Source organism: Physcomitrium patens, chromosome 5 (genome assembly GCF_059467195.1).
Source record: "Physcomitrium patens ecotype Gransden chromosome 5, ASM5946719v1, whole genome shotgun sequence".
NCBI lineage: Eukaryota > Viridiplantae > Streptophyta > Bryopsida > Funariales > Funariaceae > Physcomitrium > Physcomitrium patens.
This window is the reverse complement of record NC_143414.1, coordinates 11,690,636-11,713,533: the sequence shown is the minus strand read 5'-3', so window position 1 is coordinate 11,713,533 and position 22,898 is coordinate 11,690,636. Positions and strand designations below refer to the sequence as shown.

The 22,898-nt window shown below is 28.0% G+C and overlaps 1 long non-coding RNA gene across 1 annotated transcript; it reads right to left on the bottom strand.

The window, feature by feature from the left end:
* Positions 1 to 8,212: 8,212 nt before the first annotated feature.
* On the bottom strand, positions 8,213 to 9,248 carry LOC141045395 (uncharacterized). The gene is made up of 2 exons (XR_012217507.2): positions 9,153 to 9,248; positions 8,213 to 8,977 (listed from the first exon to the last, which is right to left on the bottom strand). It is a non-coding gene; the product is annotated as an uncharacterized LOC141045395 (long non-coding RNA).
* Positions 9,249 to 22,898: the final 13,650 nt, after the last annotated feature.

Sequence of the window (22,898 nt, the reverse complement as noted above, 5' to 3'; positions counted from 1 at the left end):
AGATAATAATATGAATCTTATTATAGAAGAGCAAAGTTAAAAGATAAAGTAGAAAAATATAGATAAAAGATAGGAAGATAATAAAACTTTTAGTAGTAATGCTATCTTTTTTAAAAAATAGCTTTTATTTACTTTGTAGGACCAAAAATAAGGCAAAATAAGATAGATTAGAAAAATAAATGATATAAACATCTTTAAGAAGAAGTTAAGAGTAAATTTTAGAAAAATTACTTCGAAAAATTAGATATTGATATATGGAGAGAGCTAGTTACAAACCTGGGTTGAAAACAGACCCTGATGCACAAAACTAAGTCTCGACAACAATTTATAGATTCTTTTGTAGATCAAAGAGTGGAATTTGATAATAGACTAGATAGAGTTTCTATGAGCATTGTTTTAGTGTGATTTAGATTCATAACGACTTTATAAGAGCTTTACAAAATCAAGTTTATTTTTGGATGACTTGGATTTTGTGAAATAAAATAGGATTGATGTTTTAGGCAATTTCAAGAGTTTTGTAACAAATCTACAAGTGAAATTTTGTGGATTAATATTTATAGTTATGCTTACTATTTTTTGTGACTTTTAGCTTGATCTAATAGTTGAATTGACGATTATTGAGGTTTAAGTGAGTCAAGGTCTCACAAACTAGAATTTTAGCTCTAATGAGGGTTTTTAAAATTTCTTACAATTCACTAATTGGATTGGAGTAAAATTTGTGGATAAGAATAGTAGACTTGTTTTCCTATGTATATAAGAATTTTAAGATCAATCAAACAATGAAAAAGAGAGATATTGGCTTTGGGAGATTGGCATTAAGGTCAAAAAGGAGGCTGGCCAATACTTGAGTATGTTTTTAAGGTTATCGTCTATTTAGTAATTCAAATTCTTTTCAATTTTTTTTCTTATTGTCAATTTAATTATCAAGAAGTATAAAAATTTTGAATTAAAATCAATAGTTCATTCATTAGTTATTGAGGTTTAAAACTGTTGTAGAAATTACTAGAATTTGATTTAGGGTTTAGGATTTGGTTAGGATTTGATTTAGAGTTAGGATTTGATTAGGATTTGATTTAGGATTAGGATTTGATTAGGATTTAATTTAGGATTTAGGATTTGATTAGGATTTGATTTAGGATTTAAGATTTGATTAGGATTTGATTTAGAATTAGAGTTTGGTTAGAATTTGATTTAGGATTAGGATTTGGTTAGGATTTGGTTTAAGATTTAGGATTTGATTTAAGATTTAGGGTTTGATTAGGATTTAATTTAGAATTAGGATTTGATTAGAAGTTGATTTAGAATTTAGGATTTGATTAGGATTTGATTTAGGATGTAAGATTTTATTAAGGTTTAAGATTTAGTTAGTTTTTGGCCTAAACTTTGAATGAAGTCCAACAAGATTTTGACTAGGATTAAATTAAGATTGAATTGAGGTGTATTTGAGATATATTTGTGATCATTTTAATATTTCTTTAAGATTTTTTATTGTTTCTTTATAATTCCTTTGAGATTTCTTTGAATTTTATTAAAGCTTGCTTAACATTGTTATGGTCTAATTAGAATTTAATTAGTATTCTGTTAGAATTAAGATTTTATTGTTACAATTTCTATTCTACCTTCCACAATTAAGTGCATAGAGCATTCTCAAGCAAGACTTCACGTATTATAATAATGATAAGAGATGTTCAATGCTTTTTTAGATTTATCAAGTACTATCAAATTTTCATCAAGAACTTCTCTCAAATTGCAGCTCTACTTATATCTTTGATTTATAAAGAAAAACTTCAATAGAATCAAGAAGCAAAAGTAACATTTGAATCTTTAAAAATAATTTTTATTTTTGTACCAATCTTATATTGCATTGACTTTTTTAATCCATTTTTTTATGAAAATAGATGCATTGGACTTTTTTTTGTATATTATATTATCAAAAATGGTAATAGATAATAAACTTCACCTAGTAGCTTTTCATTCAAGAAAATTTTTAATAGTCGAGATCAACTACAAGCTTCATAATAAAGAACTTCTTGCAATTGTAGATTTATTTGAAGAATGGTATCATTATTTAGAAGGCACTTCTAATCGAGTCATTCTTAATATGAACTATAAGAATCTTAAATATTTTATTTCAATACGTATTTTGAATTATCACCAAGCTTGTTAGAGCAAGTCTTTTTTAAGATTTGATTTTAAGTTTACTTATTGATCCAAAAAAATAATAAGATTTTTCAAATGTTCTTTCTAGACATTCTTATTTTACATCAAAAGAAAGAGAAGCATCTTTTGATTAATAAAGAATAATTTTCTTGAAGCCAAAGCATTTTCATCTTCAAGTAATAAAATCAACATTGATTGTTGATTCAACCTTTGTCAAACAAATTTAATCAAGTATGTCCTCTGATCTTCTTGTTCATGATATCAAAAATCCTTCTTTTAAGTTTCATGATGTTTTTAAGTTCGAGTTTAAGAATAATCTATTCTATTTCAAAGGGCGACTATATATTCTAAAAGAAGAAGCATGTTTATATGTTTTTTAAGTATGTCATGACTTTCTAGCAGCCAAACATTTTGGATACAACAAAACTTTGGAGCTTGTATTTAAAGATTTTTGATAGCCACAAATATGGAAGGTAATTAAAGACTTTATTTAATCATGTGATATTTTTTCAAGGTCAAAAATTTCTTGTCATTGATCCTATGGACTTCTTCAACCATTGTCCATACTCAAACAATCATAGTCTTCTATTTCTATAGATTTTATGATGGATCTTTTAGTTTCAAATTCATATGATTCTATATTCATGATAGTAAATTATTTTACTAAAATGGCATATTTTTTTATCATGTACAAATCTATCATATGTAAAAATACATCTAAGTTTTTTTTTTTTTTTAAATATCTATCACTATTATAAATTATTCAAGAATATTATATCAAATAAGAAGACTCAATTTGTATTAAGATTATAGAAAATCCTTTTTAAGATTTTAAGATAGATATAAAATTATTTTTAGCCTTTAATTCTCAAACTAATGGATTAATAGAGTGTGTTAATTAAGTTTTGAAGCAATATTTGAGATATACCATCAACTACCAATAAAATGATTAGACAACTCTTTTGCCAATGGTAAAGTTTTTTTATAATAACATGTTACATTCTTCTACTCACCAAACACCTTTCTTTGCTAATTATGATTATCATGTATAATTTGATACTTTTATCTTTTCAAGAGTTGATAATCTTGCAGCAAAAGATTTGACAAATCGTTTGTTAAAGCTATATTTAATAATAAAGGTATAACAATGAAGGTGCAATTAAAAAAAACTTAAGAACAAAAAAAGATAAATGTAGGTACTTATTGCAAGGAACAACCACAATTCAACATAGATGATAGGATATGATTACTTCATTGTAATATTAAGACTACTTGCCCTTGTGACAAATTGGACTATCAAAAGCTTGTACCTTTTCTTATTTGTGAACAAATCAATCCAGTTGCTTATTGATTATACTTATTGGAGTCAATGAAGATTCATTCCATATTCCATATATCTCTTCTTGAACCATAGAAGACAATGAACATATCAAGAAAAAAACAAGTATCACCTCTTCTTATAAAAGTGGACAATAGTGAAGGATTTGAATTGGAAGAAATCTTAGATTCAAAGCTGCACCAAAATAGGTTGAAATATCTTATTCATTGGCATCAATATAATATTAATGAATGCACATAGAAGCCAACAAAGAATCTTGTAAATGCAGCAAAGAAGATGAAGGCTTTCATTAACAACATCTATCAAAATCTAGATAAAGAATTGTAAATCCTTACTATAAAAGAAACAAGATTAAGAAAAGATAATATTCTACCTTCTATCCTTGTTTGTAGCTTTTGTGTATGTTGTGGTGTTAAAGAGATGGAGAACTAACAACCAACAAATTCAATTCAAAACTTATCATTTGCCAATTTATTGGATCAAACATTGTGATTGTCTCAACCTTCAAGATGATATAATCAAGATAAAGATCTTCAAAAATGACATCTTCTTCCTCAAATAGATAGAAAGATTTAATGTATTTAGTATCTCAATCTTGGAAAAAAATCCCAATGATTAGTAATTTTATTAGAAGTAAGAATAATTCTTGACAATATTCCAAATATTTTATTTAAAAGAAGTTATGAAGGACTCAACAACAATGAAATAATAAGGTGGTATTTTTTCCTTAGTACAAAATATTAACAATGGCTAAGAGGACCTATCAACCATCTTCAAAGAAAATAAAGATTAGAGTATGTAGCAAACTTAATTTGTCACATTTTAGATTTTGTCAATATATGATAATTATGCCTTGTGGAACTCATTGTTAGAGAGGAGGATAATACCACAAACATATTATCATAGACATACATATTTATTCTAATAATTATTTATATGATTACATAGAAATAGATAAAAAAAATAGATAATATTAGATTAATTTCATAATATCTTTTAAAAAAGCTTCTTAGGAACTTCATAGATATAGTTTGACTTTATACATATTTATAGTTGACTTTTAGATTAGAAACTTAATTAGCCATGTGTGACAAGTGTGGATAACTTATAGAACAAGCTAACTATGTGGCACACACATAGAAAACTTGTCTTGCAATTTAAAACATGTTGCTTATAAAGTCAACACATATTGAAGGTCCTATAGAAAGTCACCACGTAGCTCCTAAATGCATAGTATATATTGAAGCAAGAATGAAGCCTTCTTCACTCTTGCCAATTCCTTTCTTACTCTAGTCTAGATTCAAGAGTTTTTAATTTTCTTGTCTTTTGATAATAGCCATGTCAATTCTTTTTTAATATACATATTTTCTTACTTCTATTTCATCATACATCTTTGAAAAAAGTCTTACTTGGTTAGTTGCTTTTATCAAATTCTTTTTCTTGACAATAAATAATTTTTTTTGAATATAATTGTTGCTAAAATTGTAATTTGAGACTAATTTTAAAATATTATTATACTTAATTCAAATAAATCAAGATTTAATTTACAAATTATAATTGTATTATCAAATTTATTGATAAGTATAATTTCTCTAATTCTTATGTAGTTCCTCCTACCTTATTAAATTTTTTGGCAAAGAACAAATTCTTAATAAGTCATGATAACATAATATTTCAGGTATGATCTTCTCATTATTTTTTATGAGTTTGATATTTACATCACTATGTCCTTCTATAATATATGTTGTAGTATTATTTCTTAAGTAAAAAACTTGTTTGTCTTCACTTTTGATATATTTAACAAATCCGGCTAATTCATGACACATGTATTGAGTTGCTTTTGAGTCAACATATCACATTGAATTTGAATTTTTTTTCATTATAAGTGCTACTAGATATAATTTATCTGATTTTATAACAATATTTGTTTCTTTTTTGTTATTATAATTTTTAGTTGCTATTCTTGTTCTTCAATCTTTGATTAAGTGACATGATTTCTTGCAGAAAAAATACTTCTTATCAATAGCAAAAATGCTCTTTTCATGTGGCTTGGGGATACTACTCTTTCCTTATAGATTTCTTCTAAAATTCTTATAAAAATAAAATTTCTTATTGTTATTCTGAAATTTCTTACCTACATATAGGACTAAATTATTATCAGATGTTTAATTCATATTTTTCATGAACATTTCTTTGTGGATCAAATGTATTATCAAGGATGCTAGTATAATTCCAAGCTATCTTCTTAAGGAGATAATAAAAGGTCTATAATTTAGAGGCAAACTTCTCATTAAGATGAAAATTGCTTCATCATCTAAAACTATTGATCCTACTACCAACAATTGTTCCAAATGTGCTCTGAAGGTATATATGTGTTTAATAACACTATCATCTTCTCTCATTTTTAAGGTATGTAATTTGTCTTTTAAATACATCATAATTACTGCATCATGTGATTCAAATATTTTTACTAGTTCTTGCCATGCTAAATTTGTTGATATGCAAGATTATATATGTGAAACAATGTTGTTTTCTAGGCAGTTATTGATTATGGTTAAAGATAAGGTATCCTTGTCTAACCATGGGCTTATACTTCCTGCACCTATGGCAAGTAAAGCTGGGATTTTGGTAGCAATTTTAACTACCATTGGTTCTACTTCTAAGCATTCTTCACCACTTACTATGGACCAGAAGTTTTTAGTCTTGAAAACTAACATTAATCTATGTTTTTATATATTAAAATATGAACCATCAAATTTTGGAACATGATTGATGTCCACTTTTTGTATCATCTTCAATACTCTTAATTTGAAGTTGAATTGAAATTATTTATTAATCCATTGTTGATCAATTCAATTTTACCTTTACTTATTATTTGCATGTTGCTATTTTCAGGTTTAGAATTGCTTCTCATGGTTTGAAGAACTTTGATTTCTTCATCAATCTTTCCTGTTACAATAAATTATATTATTGTTGTCATTACAATCTAGTTTTTATTTTTAGCAATTCTTTTCTAGGTAAAGCATTCTCTAGAGCTTTCTAAAGATCAAATATTTCTATGGCTATGATACCATGTTGGAAATATTTTTTATATATTAATATGACCAATTCTCACACAGTACATTGTACATTGTGTGTACAAGAGTGACACCACCAAGAGTCACATTTCTTGGTGTAAGGTCACAATTGATGGATAGTATTCTATACTCTAGATTAGTGTACTAAACTGAATATTTCTCCCAATACAGTGATCAATCTTATTCCAACATATCACGTATGCCATCGATCCCCCACAAACTTACCAAGTCTCATTCTCCGAGCAACGGTTACTGTCATATCAAATCTCAAGAGACCATCCCCGATATTTCCACCACGCAGAAACAATTTGAGCAATACGGTATTTGCCAATTAGTTCGCCTTACTGATCATTGTGAACACTTCGCCCACCGCTTACGAATCTGCCCTTCTGATTGTGTGTCCTCCTGCCCTCAACAACCTGTTGAACTTCAGTTCCGTCAAAAGTTTCTAATCTTCTCCTTAATCAACTGAAACACAGTGTTGGAGGCTGAAAACGGGGTGGATCATGGACGCACTAACTTAAAGCGATTCCAATGCCTTCTGTACAACTAGAATCTGAGACTAGAAATGGTTAAAAAGGAGTTGATCTCGCTGGTCCATTCAAAGCGATTGGGGAGAACAGCTGAGGAACAATCCTCGTGAAGTCCACCATACTCCTTGGATCCTTGGGTGTCTCAATTATCAACGCGTGATTGTGCATAAAACCAAGATTGTGCATACAATGGAGTTGTGCACACAATGCATACAATCATTTTTTGACGGCTTAAGTCCTACCTCGCTCTGCTTTCACAGATGGGCTCGCTTTCGCTGACACTAGCTCTTATGATATTTATTACTGCTTCATGGTCAGAATCAGTACTGCATTTAGACATGTCGTTCGTCGTTGCTGGTGGAAGCTCATTTCTCATTTTCAATGGCTGTGAATTATTCGAAGCCGAGTCTGTCTCTACAATTGTCAAAGTTGTCATGCCATCTGTTCCTTCTTTGTTTCGCATCTATCAGCTTCGAAGATGCTCGTTTGATCCCGATTACAGAAGTACGTGTCCAAAACATTTGCGGTTGGGTTGATGTGGGAGCTGAGTTTTCCTAGAACGTCTAATGTATTATTTCTGGCCGATATTGCATTACTCTCAAAAACAGAACCTAGAACTTCCTCTGTCCTGTTCAAGGTCCTGGAAAGCAGCACATGAACATTATCTTTCATCAGTGGCTTGGACAATTTCGCATACTCCTGTCCACTTTTGTAAGAGTCTCGGAGAGAGCATCATTTATTCGACCTTATCGGCTATATGTTCAATGGCTGTTAAGTCCAGGCTCTGCTACATTTTCTTCATTTCAAGTTTTCTCCAACTCTAACATCTAGGCCTCCACAGGCTTCCCTTGTCCAGTCTAACTTGTCTCGGTTGAAATGTGGGTGCTGCACCCCGTGTCATCTTCCCATTTGTAGAATTAGACCCTTCTGAGGATTCCCAGGGTACGTACCGATAACGCGGAAAGAGTGAAGGATTAGATTTCTGAGCAATGTTTTGACAGTAAACGATAAGCGATAGCCACGGAAATTCTCTAATCAGTACCCTGGATTCTTAAAACTTGAGTGTAGGATCAAAAAATGCAGCACAAACATTTTACTCACAATTGAAGTGGTACTGAGGACTGAACCTTGCGGTTTCAGCTTTTTATAGATAGAGCCTGTAATAAAATCTATCAGTCCCAAAGTATCATGTTAAGGTGAAATGAACAAATGAAAAGTCGATGATACAACTGCAGCCATGGCTTAGTAGGTCCTACGAAATTTCCATCCGTTATTTCTTTACGATTGGGTCTTCTAACATGGAATGCTGGGGGTTCAAGGATCACTTCAAAGAACGCCTGCTACTTGTAAACTACTATGGTGAAGACATCGAAACGTAACAAATCCTAGTGAATGAAACCATGGAGTTGCAAACCATGAACATCACCTCTCCATCTGAAAGACTCGTCGAGAAGGTCCAGGACGCTGATTATTCAAATAACCTAAAAAAACACATCCAATCCTGCGTAAACACAACGCTCATGAGATAATAGCAATCCCACATCTGTATGATTGGCTTGCCGGCCACTGTCAGCCCATGCTGAATCCAAATCCACAACAAACCATGTGCAGCCTTGTCAAGCGCTTGGAAAGAGAAAAAGACACCGAGGAAGCCGTATGGATTAACATCAAATTCAGCCACTTCCCGAATTCCAATGACCAACATTTCTGCAACAGCTTTTGAGAAAAGAAACGAGTCTTGCAGATCCATATGCGTGTGTCAGACACAGCCAAGTCGCACTTCGAAACCAGTTAATATTACATCGACAAAAACAAGTGGTGCGGAGTTGAATCAGTCTGTCTTTCTGTACCACAATCCGCGTTGCAACCTGTTCAACAACAGCAACAACAGCAACAGGGTTAGGGTTTCAGCATTCGCTTGGTACCATGAGTACTACAAGGCGGCACTAACATCTTCGCACACACGATTTCTGCATGCTCTGCTGCATTTGGAAGCTAGCAAAGCATGACGACGACGGCGGAGGAGCGTGGTTTAATGCAAACCCTAATCCGATGAATTAGCGTGGCAGTCTCCTATACTTGATTTCTTAAAAAGAAGATTAAATTAGGGGAATGTTAAATACACCCAAGCTTTTACAAATTTGACCCACCTATAAGGAAGAAAGAAGAAGATGGTAACTTGCAACAAAGAACCTAACAACCTTAATAAAGTCCAAAATAAATCCCAATTCAACCTTAACAATCTTAATCAAATTCTAAAGAAATTTTAAAGAAATCTTAAAGGAATTCTAAAAGAATCATAAAGAAATTATAAAAATCCTTAAAAAAACTCTAAAAAAATCTCTTTAAATAATCATAAAAATATTATAAAGAAATTCAAAAGAAATCATAACAAATCTTTATTAAATCCTAATTAAAACCTAAAGATACCCTAATCAAATTCTAACGAATCATAACCAAATCTTATAGAAATTTTAAAACCTCAATAATTATTAATTAAATTTTTTATCTTCCTTCAAAAGTTACACACATTTTGATCTACTAATTAGTAAAATGTACACAAAATTTTAAAAGAATTATAATTAAAAATTGGAATAAAACACTCCTATTAAACTCAAGTGTTGGTTGTCTTCTATTTAACTTTGATTTTAATATACTATCAACAATAGCTCTTTATTGCATTATTCACTTGTCTTCAAAATTTGCAAAAATATTGAAAACTAAGTTCATTTTAAGCTCACAAAAAATCATTTTAATCTAACTAGCAAATTTCTCAAGATTGTAGAAACTCTCATTGATCCTTAAAGTCCAATTTCCACGATCCTAATCCAATTGAATTTCAATAACCTTTGATCTAACTTTCCAATTAATCTCAAATTCATAAAACACATTAAAAACAAGTATATTCACAACTCCACAAATTTTTACTTATCGAAATGCTTCAAGACTTACAAAAATCTACAAAATAGAAATCTTTTTTTATTTCACAAAATCTCAAATCACCTAAAAAAATCCCTAACTTTGCAAAGCTTTCACAAAGTTAATATCTTTACAAATTAATCAAATTGATGCTTAAATAACCTATATAAAGTATTCTCCTTAACCAATAGTTGTATTAAAATACAACAACATTTTATAATTTTACTTTTATATTTTTGATTATTCAAGAATATTTGGTAATTGTAATTATTCAAAGAACTATTATTGATGTTTTTTTTATTACTAGTTTATTTTTTATAATATTCATATATAAATAATTCTTTAGACTTATTTTTTTTTAATTTACTTAAAATATTATTTTTGTAAAAATAAAAATATGATTACAATATATTTCAATCAACAAATCTGATGATAAATTTTTATATGAATATATATGATGCAATTTTTAAAAAATTAAGAATAATTTAAATAAGTTATTATAAAAATATAATAAATTATATTATAAACAAATAAATTTTGAAAATACTTCGAAGAAATATTCTTCTCAAATTCGTATTAAAAAAACAAATCGAATAACAAAGTAAAAGTTATTATAAAAAATATATCTCCACACATTAGTAATCTAATTATTTTAATATTTTTAAAATCATAATTTGGAGTTTCACAAAGTATTATTAATTAACAAAAATTATAAATAAAATTAAGTTATAAACATAATATTTTTCCATAGATTTCATTTCAATGTAATTTTTATAATCATTATTTGAAACTAAAATTTTATTTTATTATTCTTCTATTCTTTATAACTTAAATATAATATGAATGAAAGCTGGAGTTTTATAATGTATCAACTCAACCTAAGTCATATTACCCATCAAAAGAAAATTGTTGAAGTTGTGAATTGTATATTCTTCAAAAAACTCAAATATATTAATGAAAAAATTCAAAAACTGAAATAAATTCATAGATAGTAAAAAATAACCATCTATTATTTAAGAATTGATTTTTATTTATTAACTTTTTACATTAAAAATAAAATATTTTAAATTTTTTATGATATTTTTAAAAATTCATATTTTTTGACATATAAAATGATTAAAGTGACAAATAAATACTTCAAATATCATAGAATTGAATTTTTGGAATTTTTTAGGACAAGTCTATGTAAAATCATTGTTTGTTTCGTATATATTATTCCTAATAAATAATATAATTTTTTTATAATATAAATAAGAATACCAAATCATTAATTTTTATAGAAATTAAAATTATTTCCTTTAGCTTTAAACTAAATCTTTATGTGCATTATGTAAAAATCATAAAATTACTTAGTTTTTTATATATATCTATATTATATTTATACTTAGAGATTTTAAGTTTTTAAAAATAAATTATCAAAAATCAAATAAAGAAATAGATATAAAAGTATAATTTTTAAAAATTCATAAATTAGATTTGAAATTTAAGAATATGTATGCATGGTTATATTCTACTTTGAAGTATAATCAATTTAATTGAGCTAGATAATAATATAAAGATGTTATTTCAAGTTTTAAATTACAATAATCAAGATATAAATTAAAAATATTTTAATTAATTAAAAAAATAATAACAAGTAGTAAATAATTAAACCAAAACTGTGGTTGATATTGTTTCTACAATATATATATATATATATATATATATATATATATATATATATTCTTGTTATTTTATTGGAAAGAAGTTTCTTCTAAAAAAATTCAGTTTTTGGCGTAGTGAATTAGAAATAACAGTTAAAGAGTCCTTGTTGGTGAGCAAACAAATTAAGAGAAGATATTTTTCTGAAATCCTCCATTAATGAAATTGTTTTAAAGATTTAAATACTATTAGCATACAAGATTACTAGGAATAGATATGTTATTCAATCATAGAATCCATTGTTTGATTCTAAAACAATTTTGAGTATAAACAAAATCTTTGAAAATGGAGGTTCTTAAAATATCAACATGAATCATATAAAGAAATATTCTAAACGAGTTTAACATTGTTGCATAGTATTTAGCTTTTTAAATTGAAGAAATTATTGGTGATAATTCTATCAATAAGAAAAAGCATAAACTAATCTTAATAGATAATAATCATATTCTTATTTGGTAAATATTGTTTTGGTTACATGTTTACAAACTGTAAATATAATTTGTAACATAGATAGATTGAAAATTCATAATAAATAAATAAATGATTATTAATTTTCGTTTTCAAATTCTTCAATAAGAAATAAAAATGACATAGAATAGAGAATATAAAGATTCAAGCAAATAAAAAATATAAAAATGAAGTTTTAACATTTTTAAAAAATATTTTAAAATAAGCAAAGAAATTTTTAAATTAAGTAGTCTTATTTTAAAATATACCAATTATATGTCTCACAATTATTTTTTAGTACCAAAAATAAAGTACTAAAAACTCTCTTCTTTACAACTTAATCCTCCAAAAAATATTATGTTCTAAAATTTCCTAAATCTTAAAAAACTCTAAAATATTCTAAATTATACCTAGTAAAGAATAATAAGACATATCTATTAAAGAAATAGTTAGATTAGTTTTGAAATTTTCATATTTTATCTTTTATAGTGATTTAAGTATTTGTAAAACTTTAAACATATTAAATTTAAAAACTGATGGATCTTCTAATATAACCTATAGTATTGTTGTTTTGCCTTCTCTAATTTTGATGAAGGAACTAAATCTTCTAATTCAATTGTTAAATTTTGCTCAAAATCAGTATAAAAATTAATGTTAACATCTTCTATTGAAGTATTGTATTTTAATTTGATCCAACTTTTGAATCTTTAGATATTTAAGAAATTCAAACTAATCTAAATTTTCCAACTTTTAATACCTCCATAAGTATATAATTTTTTATATTTTAATTTTACTATTAAAGTAATATAAAACTTAATCAGTAAAAAGTAGTGTTGTATATCTATATAACAACCAAAAAATGATTATAAATAAAATGTTAAATACTAGATATGAATCCAAACTAAGTATTATCTTTGTTATCCTAAAATTATTGTTGTCCAAAAAATCTTGACTTTGATTCTTTTTAATAGGTCTTGTTTAGATTATAGTTGTTAAAAGATTTATATTACTGAAATTGTCTTAAAGGCAGTTCTTATATCACACCTTTTAATCTTCAAGAAGAACCTTCATTTGCCATAAGATCTTGTTTTTGTGCTTTGTATATTAAATCTTATTATTTTGTAGAAAAAATCTATTCTAAATTTTTCTTCAAATGTGACCATAATGTTATTTACCTATCTTAACTCATCTTTATCTATTTGTGATCCTATTAAGGTTATAAAAGAATTTTTAATATAAAATATAAATTTAAATATAAATATTTTGATTAATATTATTTTATTAGCTATAAAGGCATAAGATAAAATCCATAATATATAAATTTTTAATATTTTGTAAAATTATATATAAAACTTTTTACTAATAGAAAAAATTATAGTAGCTATGTCAAGTTAATTATGTATGATTAAAAGATATGTCTTATTATTCTTTGCTAAGTAAATTTTTTTATAGCTATATAAAGTTAATTATTGATATTTAATTAATTTATTTGATATTTCATATAAATTTTATAAATAATATGGCATAAAATGATATAATGAGTACTTATTAATATAATCCATTGAAATCAAAATTTATTTCTATTTTTGTGTTTTATTCTTAATAACAGGTTGATTATTTAAGCTATTATTGATTTGGCCAAGTCCTCTAAATAATCCTTACTTTTCTTCAAAATATATTTTTTAAAAAGCCTATAGAATATTATTATAAAGAATTATCTTTAAATTTATAAAAAAATAAATATTCAATGATCTTTTATATATTTTAAAAAAAATTAGGAATAAATCGTGATATAAGGTTAAAAATAACCTTTACCTAGTAATTCTCTAATTGAAAGTAATAAGCAAGAAGGTTGTCATCTTATATCTTCTTTATTTATTATTATAAAAAGAATTCAACAAGGATATTTTAAGAAAATTTCTAAGATAGTAAAACTACAAGATAATGATATTTCTTGAAGTTTAGATCAATAAATTATATATTGATCTGACAATGATTCTTCCTTTATAATTAAAGAAGAAAAATCAATGTACTTTTTTTAAATAATATGATCTAATAATCTAATTTAATATATATATGGATAGACTTGAGCTTCTTCTAATAACTTAAACAAACTTTTAGGTACTTCTTTTGATTATCTCTACAAACTCCAGATATTTATTGATTTTTAATTAATTAAATTAAAATAAAATTACACTTTTATTATTTCAAAATTTTTAATATAATTAGAATTTCAATTATAAAAAAATATCATATTCTTTTTTTTTCTATAGATTTCTTTCTTGTTATTTAGACTAGCTCCTTGAAGGTAATTTATAAAATCAAAGCTACAAAAAATAAATCATTTTGAAGATAATATATTATTTTTGATCCATTCCAAAGTTATTTAGTATACATATTAAAAATCTAAGTAAAAATAAGTCTTATGACTTATTGACATTAAAGATGCAATAAATGCTTATGAAGTTTAGAATAGATTTTTTTGGAGAGATCCAGTTTTTCTTTTTATGAACACTCTTATTAATTCTATTAAAGCAACTTTGCTACATTTTTAAAAGACTTGAAAAAATTAAATATTTTTTCAATAATTTGAATTATTTAGAATTTTAATATAATTTTAGGTAATCTTATAGAATATCTATTTAAGATGCATACTTGTACAAAGTTATCATTTAATTTCTTATTAGATTTTAGTACAACATGATCAAAATAAATCACACCTTCTAAAATATATAATTGGATTAGACTCTAAAAAATTAAAAAATTAAAAATATTATTATATTTTTTCTTCAATTTTTTTCTTAACATATTAAATGTAGAAGATCTTTGATTTATATTGTCTAGATCTACTAAGATTAAATTGTATTAGATTGTTACTTAATTAAAAATATTATATTTTGACAAAAATCTTTTAATTAATTCAAAAAAATCATCTAAACAATCAAATGACAAGATTTAAACCAACTAAATGGAAGATTTAAAAAAATTATTCAATATGTTCTAAAATTAAAATCCAAAAGATTAGGCAAAAGAAATATAAAATTATTCTTTAGTCTTATTAATGAACCAACATTTGAACTTAATTTGAATTATTGGTCTACAAGTACAAAACTAATAATCTATATAATTAAAATTGATAATTAATAATTAATAAGAATTAATTAAAGCTAAATCTAACTATTATAAAAAATACAATTATGGAACCATAATTTTTATTTAATTAGTAAGATATATGGTTTGGATTCAAAGCATTTAGTAGAGTGATTATAAACATATAAAAGGAGTACATTAGCTCAAATATTGATTTTTTTTTATTTCTTATCCATATTAATATATATATATATATATATATATATATATATATATATATATATATTGTAAAAGGACATAAGTCAATTAGATCTAGAATTACACCACCTCTTTTGTATATAAATTAATGTCTAGTTCCAAAAATAATAGATGTAAGAGGCTTTTTCTTAGAAACAAATTATCTTTGTATAAGTTTTATCATTGTTATTTGGGCTTTTGGAATTACAAGCAAGCATGAGAGAATATTCTATAAAATTAGATATAATATATATAATGATTAAAAAATTAAATCTTTGTTTATTAATTTAGTTCAAATCACATGACTTTGGCTCAACACTATTTTACCTTGTGATGCTACTGCTTGGAACTAACTAAGCATTATGTTAATTCTTGACTATTTTATTATGTTTCTCTCAATCCTTAAATATTCTTCTATCTTGATGTGTTCTCATTAAATCTAACAACATTGTTGTAATTCATTATCTCGTTGTTTATTGATCCACTAATGCTATGCCATTGGATTATTTTACTAGATATCATCCACAAGTATCAAAGATATGAACTAGAAGAAGATGCATAAACCAAAAAAATCTGTATCAAAAGAAAAGTGAAAAAATAACAATAAAGTAGTATGTATATTAAAAAGAAAGTAGAATGGCTATTACCAAAAGACAAGGAAACTAGAGACTCTTAAATCTACACTAGAAGCAAGAAAGAAATTGACAAGAGTAAAGAGGGCTTCATTCTTACCTCTATATATACTATCTAACTAAGAGTTGTGTGGCAATGTCCTATAAAATCTCTAATATGTGTTGACTTTGCAAAATACATGCCTTAGCTTACAAAGCAAGTTTTCTATGTGTGGGCCATATAGTTAGCTTGTTCCTCAAGCTATCAATATATGTGGCACATGGCCAACTTGGTGACCACGTTTCTAATCTAAAAAGTCAATTATAGATACCTATAAAGTTAGAGTAGCATCTATGAAGATTCTAGGAAGCTTCTATAGAAGATATTATAGAATTGATCTACTTTTACTTATATTTATTTAACCATATAGGTAGTTATTATTTTACATGTGTATGTTTGTGACAACAAGTAGGTATAGACTTCTTGAGTGGATAACAATCATTTTAGTTTTGATTATTATTTTCTTCATGTGATTTTTGATACAAAATTTGTCCATGTAAATAATATAGATCTAATAATATAAAATTTTATTTAAATTTGAAGTATAAAATGACTTCCATAGTAGAAATATAATATGCTTAAAATTAATGAAATATGGCCAAATCTTATAAAAAAAAGTACAAACAACAAGATAATATTTTAGATGATAAAAAATAAATATATAAATAAATCAATAAAGTGATAGAAGGTAATCTTCTTATAACATGGTATAGATAAGATAATTGTATACATAGTTAGAACCATAGAAGTTTCTAGAATTGAAGTTAGGTTAGTGGACTAGATAAGACCCGTCGTGGAATATTCTAAAAAGAATTTAGGGCAGTTATTTAGGTGGAGCCTACCATAGAACCTTCTAAAAAAGGCTTAGGGCATTTATATAGGTAGGATCTTTTATCTAGAAACATTCTAAAAAGCTCAAGGTAATAGGACAAGGTATAAATAGGACTCGCCAAGGCCTTTTGGAGCATTTGATCAAGTATAGCTTTGGATCTTTTTTCTTAGTAAAATTTGGTTTTGCATGTTTCTATTCAATTTTATTTTATTTTATTTTTGTTTGCTCAGTTTTGTCTTTCATGTCCTATTTTGTTTAATTTTTTTCTGATTTGTTCAGTCCTATTTTGTGATGAGGCTTAATGTTGCTGTAGATTAGAAGGATCTTGGATTTTTGAGATAGTCTGGACTTGTATCATTGATATCAAAGCGAGTGTTAGACTGTTTACTTTTAGTAGTATGTCAATAGTCATCAATTTAGTCAAAGGTCAGTTGTTGTGGATACACTAGGTATTGTGTTGATGCCACTGCGAGCTACTCTTAAAAAGTCAATTGGAAGGTGAAAAGATATTACAATAGTAGAGTCAAACAGAGAAATTATAATATGTGAGATATGGCAAAGCAAACCCAGATGGAGGTACAAAGACAACACTTCTTAGGCGAGATAGCTACTTTGCAAGAGCAAATAGAAGCCTCGAGGACAAGGAAGTCGACATCTACTAAGTTGAAATTGAGTAAGCCTAGTACATATTCTAAAACTTCAAGACAAGAAGATGTATGTTAATGGCTCTTCAATATGCAACAATACTTTCAATTATTTGGAGCAAATACCACTAAAAAAATTATATATGCAGCCAGCTATTTAAGAGATGCGGCAACCATTTGGTGGCAACATCGAGTTCAAAGTTATCAAGCTCAAGGTGGATTTTGTGACTGGGAGGAGTTTGAGACTGAGTTTAGGAATCAATTTTGGTACATCAATGGGGAAAAGATATCATGCGATCAGTTGGCAAATCTTACACAAGCTAGGTCAGTGCAAGATTATGTCTCTTGATTCAAATTTCTATGTCTCTAAATTGAGAATGTTTTAGAGGCAGAGATGATGGATTGGTTCTTATGAGATTTGAAACTTAGGATTAGGGAGAAGTGGAACTAAAGAATCCACAAACATTTGAAGAGGCAATTCAGATTATAAAGAAGGTCGATGTTATAAATTTCAAAAATTGTGGAGGACAACTTATAGTACAAAGTCCTATGCTATTGTCTAATACTATGACACAACAACCAACGCCAATGGAGATTGATGCCTTACAAGGATCATTAATATTACAATCACGATAAATATTGGTACAAAAGAGATTGTGTTTCTATTATAGAGAGCCAAGCCATGAGATTGGAGGTTGTCCAAAACATCAAAATTCAAGTATGAGCAAGATAAGGCGAGTTCATAGTCTAGAAACTCACTAAGTCAATAATGAATCACAGCAAGAAAATAGGGCTCTCCAATAAAGACATTAAAAGCTAATACTAGAGATAGCTATTGTCTCTCAAAGACAAATAGCATAGCCTCAAACAACTATAAAAAGAGTCGACTAGTACATTTAATGGACCTACTAAGAACACAATCATGTCAAGTGTTTGTAGATTGTAGCTCTACAAAAAATTACATCTCAATTAAAATTGCCGACCAGCTTTGAATTAAAACTAAAGCAATGAAGGGAAGAAGTATATATCTTGCAGATAATTAAAAGAACGTATTGAGTGAAATGTGTGAAGAAAAAACCTTAAGATTGATAGATGCTTATATCTTAAGAAAGAGATTCAAGGTGACAAAGCTAAGATATAATATTATTCTTAGTATATTGTTACTAAAAATAGAAAATAAGTAAGTTGATTAGATAGCAAGGATAATTTCTTTTAAAGATAAAGGACGTAAGATGATTTTTTGCATCTTTGCATTGAATGAAGAAGAAAGACAATCTGCAACCAAAGACTTACTCATATGGACGACCTTTATGAAGAAGCAAATATAGCATGAGCATTTGATATATATGGTGGTTTCAAATCTTGCATCAATGGTAGGAAAGACAATCAAAGAAGTAAAATAAACGAAGCAACTTGTATGAGAATATCACAATGTCTTTTCAACCAATCTATCTAATAGCATACTTCTTGATTGAGGTGCCTTCTTTCAAATAGAACTATTGCTTGGAGCCAAATCAGCAAATCAACTAATTTATCATTTAGTACTAAAAAAACTTAAATAGCTACGAGAGACACTAGACAAACTCTTAGAGAAAGGCTTCATTTGAGAAAGTAAATTACTATAAGGAGGACTTGTATTCTTTGCATCCAAGAAAGATGGTGGACTTTGTCTTTGCATCAACTATTGAAGCTTCAATAAAAAAATTGTTAAAAATGCATATCCACTTCTACGTGTGGATAATCTTCTTGATCAACTTTGAGGTGCGACCATCTTTAGTAAAATGGATCTTTAGAGCGGCTATTGGCAAACACCTATTGCATGAAAGGATGTGAAAAAGACAATATTTTGTATGCACTATAGACATTTCAAATGGTTGGTTTTATCCTTTGGCCTCACCAATGCTCCAACTTCTTTTATGGATCACATGAACAGATTATTTCAAGACCTTTTGGATAAGTATGTAGTTATCTTCATTGATAATAACCTTGCATATAGTAAAATATTTGAAGAGCATGAACAACACCTATGAGAAGTATTACGTTGGCTGTAATATAATCACTTCTATTACAAGTAATCAAAATGTGAATTTTGGAAGTCGAAAGTCACTTTTTTGGGACATGTGGTATCTTCCAAAGGCATGCATAGAGAGCGAGATAATATGAAAGCAGTAGAGGATTGACCAACCCCCAATGATGCTACTGAAGTTTGCTCATTTTTAAACCTTACTAGATACTATCGTCATTTTTTTTGGTAATTTGCTCACATTGTTGCCTCATTAATAAACCTATTGGAGAAAGGTGCTTTATTTGAATGGAAATTAGAGCAGCAAAATGCCTTTGATAAGTTGAAGGAAGTAATCATTATTGCTCTAATATTGCAATCATAAATCCTAATCTTCCTTATATATTTGACATTGATGCTTCCAACTTTGCTATTAGAGTAGTCCTTAAACAAGACTTTGGTAGGAGTCTTCAATCTATAGCTTATGAATCACGCAAGCTCAGAAGGGTAGAGCGCAATTACTCTACACGTGATTGAGAGCAATTAGCGATTGTACATGCCACAAAGATGTGGTGACACTATCTGTTGGGGAAGCCATCGGTTGTTTGGATTGACCATCAACCTTTGTTACATAGTTTGTATCTAGAAAATATGAAATCATGGCATCATCATTGAGAAGAATACTTGCAGTTTTTTTATATTTAGCTTGAATATAAGCAAGGGTGATAACATATTGTACCAGACAACTTATCATAGAGACCAAACTTGAAGGACAAAATAAGAGATAAGGTAGAAGTTGCTACCATTAATAGTATCATTTTAGATCTAACCAAAGAGGCAGAATATGAAGAAGCTACGCATCGAGATGCTTATTTCAAGATGATTAGCAATTGGCTAAAGGTAGGTGATATATAATATCAAGATTACACTCTTAGTGATATCTTGCTCTATTCTACGAAGCAAACTTATGTATCTGACAATGCTAAACTCCAGACACGCATAATTTAGGAAGGACATGACATTCTAATATCTGAACATCTGAGATGAAAAAAGACTCTAGAATGAATCTCAAGGACATGGTTTTGGGTAAGTTTAGATTGTGATGTTTGAACCTTTATACATTCTTACAAGTCATGTCATCATAATAAAATATATAATGCAGTGTTTCTTAAACTATTGGAGCCAATTTTGCTATCAACGACATATTGGAAGCAAGTGATTATGGATTTTATTATATGTTTGCCACAAATGCCTCATAATCATACTGTGGTTGTCATCTTTGTGAATCAACTCTCGAAGTAGCTTTACTTGATCATAGTACGCTCAGATATTGATGTCCCAATGCTTACACAAGTCTTCTTTGATACCATCTTTTGTTATCATAGATTACCTTGTATTATCATTTCAAATCGGGATCCATTCTTCACGAGAAGTTTTTGGCAAGCCTTATTTAAGCTACTAGGTACACAACTTATTATATCTACAACCTTCTATTTCCAAACAAATGGATAAACAGAGCATACAAATCAAACCTTGGAGGATATGCCGTGGGCATTTGTGGTGGTTCATCATAATGATTAGGATGAATACTTGACACCTTTAGAATTTACTTATAATGATAATATTTAAGTAAGTGCTAGTCATTCACTATTTTTTTTAATACAAGTTAGCATCCAATTACACCAGTAACTCTCTATCATTCCATTGACACCAACAACCCGACAATGGAGGAATTTATACAACGGCTTACAACTGCCTTATAAAAAGCATGGCACCGCCTCTTTATTGCACAAAATCAATAGAAGCAATATGAGAATAACCATCAGCAATACAAGACCTTCTAGGAAGGTGATCAAGTGTTACTTTCCAACACCAACTTACTACTTGCTACAACAACCTAAATCCATAAACTAATACCTCAATGGCTTGGACCTTTCTGCATTTCTACAATAATTTCTGATGTCACATACCGCCTCAAACTTCCACCACATATTTGGGTCCATCTAGTCTTTTGTGTTTCACTATTGAAGGAATTTTATAACGAGCCAAAGTGCTTTCCGGATTGACACCAACCACCACCACTACCAGTTGTAGTTGATGACCAATAAGAATATGAAGTGGACAACATTTTGGAGCATCGCTACCTTTGTTGTGGAAATGGACATTGACAACTTCAGTACAAAGTTCTTTGGAAAGGTTATTTCATTCACAATACAATGTGGAAACTTGCACAAAACCTCACCTATTGCCAAGAGACAATTTGGAGATACCATTGAAAGCAAAACAAGGACATTCTGCATTAGTAGAGAAGAATTAACTGTAACACGGTATAGATAAGATAATTATATAGATAGTTAGAACCATAGAACTTTTTAGAATTGAGATTAGGTTAGTGAACCAGGTATGATCCACTATGGAACATTCTAGAAATAATTTAGGATGGTTATTTAGATAGGAGGCATTATAAAACCTTCTAGAAAAGGAGTGTAAGGTGATTATCTAGGTAGAGCCTACCACTTAGGAATATTTTAAAAAGTCTAAGGTGATAGGACAAGGTATAAATAGGATTAGCTAAGGCCTTTTGGGGCATTTGATTAAGTATGGCTTTTGGACCTTTTCTCTTAGTAAAATTTGGTTTTGCATCTTTCTATTCAGTTTTGTTCTATTCTATTTCCATTTGCTCACTTTTGTTTTTCATGTCCTATTTTTTTAGTTCCATTTAGTTTTGTTCTGGTCTAATTTGTCTTATTTTGTGATGAAGCTTTGTGTTGCTATGGATTAGAAGGATCTTGGATTTTTGAGATAGTCTGGTCCTATTTCACTTCCTCAACAAGTGGGACAAAACATTAATGGCAAAAAAATATAATTGAAGTAAGATCTAATTTGACAATCAAAGCAAAAGTTTAAGATGAATGCATGAAAGTGCCATGATATTATAAAAGAATAGTGTAATTTAGATTTTCAACAAGTTTGACCTTACATCTACATTGTAATAAGATATTAAGGTACATATTTTTGTACATAATGTAAGCATCAGATTTACTCAGTTTGTGTCAATAAATAAATAAATAACTCTAACAAATCCGTTAGAGTCGAATGTCCCTCACATGGGAAGCTATGGAAGCGCCTAGAACCTCAGCATTCAAATCTATTCCCGCCTGTTTCCATAAATTTGAAACGTTCAGGTGGCTCAGGATTTGTTCAAAACGGTGCAGCTATGAAATGGTGCACATGATGTTTTCAGA